Below are 3,705 nucleotides of genomic sequence, written 5' to 3'. Positions count from 1 at the left end.
GGGGGTTTGTATCGTATACATCTTACAACGAGTAATAAACAAAAATGTAATACAACGTAATTCGTTTCGCTAACAAACTGTCAGATTATTTGATCCAAAGAGTGGGTTGAATAAGAATCAAAAATTTATTTTCTCGAATCTTTGAACTGTGCCATATTTTGTTACTCGCGGAATTTTTAGGCTTTTTGGCCTGGAAATTATTGTTAGTATTAAAGTTAATTTTGAATGTTATAAGCCAGGAAATAAGCTTGCGTGTTGTCACCACGAATAATGTGTTATGTGTATTTCCGCTAGGTTAATATTTCCGCGCGCTATATAGGTAATATATTCGACTTGAACTTGTGAATTAATATTTTTAGGATGCAACGGTGTCACACAACAAGAAATTCCGCAGCAAACAATGTCATGACGTACATTGCACAGTAAAAAAGAAGCCTAATTGTGCAGTCCATCGGCATCAATAATTAAAGGCGACAAAAGACTCCACTAATCCTAGATTATTGCTGTAAAACAAATTATAAAAAGGCGGGGGGCAGCTTTATAGTGAGAACTATTACTAGTACAGAGAGAGACGATCGAAGCGATTCAAACTGTCCCATGGTGCATCAGTATTACCCAGAACTACGTTTCCGTCTGGCCTCGCTTTTCCTCCTTCGCCGTAAAACGGCAATAACGAAAAGATAGGAGGCCACGAAGTTTGCTCTTGCATCGAAGGCTGTCATAAGCGTTATCGGAGTTTTGAGAAAACACACGTGCGTCGATCGGAATAAAATCAAATATTCATATGCGGGAACGAAGAAAAGATCATGAATTATTATCTTGTTTGATTAACCTTACATTTTTCACTTTCATGTATATTGAATTTTATTCCGACGCACGCACGAGGTTTTTGTAACTCGTTTTATTATGTTGAGTTTAGCGTCAAAATAATTGTTTCGGACGTAGGCTTTGACCGGGCACTTAAATTTGCATAGACCCAGCTAATTGTCGCGCCAAACCCCTAGCTGTTGTACCAAGGTCACCCAGCAGTTCATGTCGCGTACGATCGCTTTCGAGGCTTTTAACAATTCCAAACTGATCAAATACGACGAAACTGTTTCGGGTGTCTACAAAACAAAGACCGAAGACTGAAAAACGAAGACTTCGTTTAATCTTAGGCCTTTCAAACTACAAGCACATAATTTTAGTATGCGATAGCCCGTTGAAACGAAACACGCGCGTATGGCTTTCTAAAGCACTAGAAAGATAATAAAGTGACACCAGGTAAGGTTTCAAGTTTTACTATAGGACCCTATAGCTTTTCAAAGGTAAAAAGAAATATTTTCAACTTTATTTACAATCAATACAAACTCTTATAGTACGCTTTTGTCACCTGTGATTTCAGCTGGGATAAATGCGCTTTGCTCAATCTGAATATTTCGGGAAGAGTTTACGTTCGTCCATTGAATAATGGCGAAAATGACTATTCGACAAATGTTGCGGAGTACGGATTTTTAAAATTCGTAATACGTTTTGTTGATTTTCTGGTAAAAATGAAAAAAATTGTTTCCTGACTTTTTAAGCTGGCAAAAATTTAACGAAAGATTTTTAAATTTAACCAATAAACGGGCTCTTACTTCGTGTAGAAGACACAGTTCACCTATAACAATAGAGAACAAAAGGACAAAAGAACGAGGAATATAATAAAAACAATAGGTTTGCGAGGCAGTATTCTATTGTCACGTGTTCTGTGCTTCTACACGAAGAAGGAGCCCAACTGGGCTACGAGAGCCTCGTGGTGCTGCCTCGTCCCCAGTCGCTCGCGATCGCTGGGGGAAATGCTAGTTAATTATTGAGGAAAGCGGGGCGAGGGAGACATCACCCACCACTATAAAACTCGGAAAATTTATTATGAAGCAAGAATCAAAAACAACAAACTGACAAATAAAGATTTTCCAAAACAAACGATGTTAAAATTTTTCACACTTCAGTCCACTTTACTTAGGTTGACTGTCATCTAGCTGCTAATCGAAAGCGGGCCGAGATAGAGTTCTCATCCGTGGCAAATTATTTTCTTTCTTTTATTTTCCTTTTAGTTTTTTGAAGGTTAGGCAAAATAATAATGTCATTGGAAAAGTTAAGTTTTGGTCTATTTCAAGAAAACTGACATTAATACAATATTACGACTGGCAATTAAGCATGTTTATGTTTTGTAATTTAACTACAGTCGAAGCTCTCGTAAGCGGACACCCTCGGGACGCGAAAAAAGTGTCCGTAACTGGAGCTGGTCGCTTACGAGAATTGTTCTCTTAAGCGGCCACTAGAGGTGTAGGGGATAGATGGCCGCTTACGGGAGCTTGCCCAGCTAACAATAACCGGACGGACGTGGATGACTACAAAACAAGCACTAAAATATGGTACTGTTATTACTGTAAAATCATTGTAACGAACGGTGATGTGAAGTTGATAGATAAAGACAAGATACAGAAGCTGTTAATAGGATTTTTAGTTGGGGTGTCCGCTAACGGGAGCTTAAAAACAAAGAAAAAGCCTAAGTCGTAATCTCTGAAAGTGTCCGCGGCCGCTTACAGCAATGTCCGCTTGCGAGAATGTAAAAAAACATAGTTTGTATGGGAGTTAAAACGGGGTTTCAAACAAGGTGGCCGTAAGTAGAGCTTTCCACTTACGAGAGTGTCCGTTTAGAGAGCTTCGACTGTAGAAAAGCAGATAATCAGAGAACAGGTCTTATTCTCAAGAGGCTTTAAAACACTTGCACTCATTGCGTGCCTATGTTTACAGGAATCGAGTAAAATTCACTTCGCTCACTACAACTCCTTTCCGAGTTAAAAAAGAAAAAAAAGGATCAAGAACCTTGAATAGGATTATGCCAGGGATTAATAATGGTAATTGCACAACCGAGTGGAATACAATTTGGACTGAAATCATGCTTGTGACTCCGGACAAATTTCAATTTCACAAATTGCACGACACGAGTCTGTACCAATATTTTATTGATCCAGTAAATGATTTAGAGGGAAAAAAGGGCGATTCGTGTGTAATAAAGGAGTTATAAAATCCTGAAAATAACCAGGGATGGTTTCGACTGACAAGGATTTAGTCAGATTACGAATGACAAACTTGAAAAAAATTGCCAATTTTTTCAAGATGTGTTGTAAATGACGTAGCTGATCTCTATTCTCTAATGTTGCTATCTCACTACAGTGGCTGCCAGGGATCTCTGTGAAAAAGGTGAAGGTAATGATAATATAATGTTTCTGACCCAAACATGTGTATACAATGGCTGTTTTGGATGTTATTCTGACCATGCCGGAAATGCCGAGTTGGACAAAGATTGCCAGGATTTTTATAAAACCCGGAACAACGTCTGGCAAAGCTACAAGTGCTGTGCTTACACACCTGACAAGTGTCCTGTGTCCTAAACCGGTGAGTTATAGATCTTTTAAAAATGAGCTTTTAGAGCGATTTTCCTTTAAGTGTCGAAAGTAGTTCGCGTTTGCTTAAGTGACTGGTTTAAAATCCGGTCACTTTTTTAGAGCAGTTTTCAATTGAGTGTCGTAAAATAAAAAAATCAAAGCAATCATTCTGGCCAATCACAAAGGACACAGACAAACCAGTGGACCAATGAAAACTCGAAGCAAATACATTTAGCCAGCACTAAGCACGGGAAAATGTGCGCGAGCGAGTCATAATTGGTTTTAGTTTTAC

The sequence above is a fragment of the Oculina patagonica genome, chromosome 9 (genome assembly GCF_052425735.1).
Source record: "Oculina patagonica isolate OP01 chromosome 9, crgOcupat, whole genome shotgun sequence".
Lineage (NCBI taxonomy): Eukaryota > Metazoa > Cnidaria > Anthozoa > Scleractinia > Oculinidae > Oculina > Oculina patagonica.
This window is presented reverse-complemented; position numbering follows the sequence as displayed.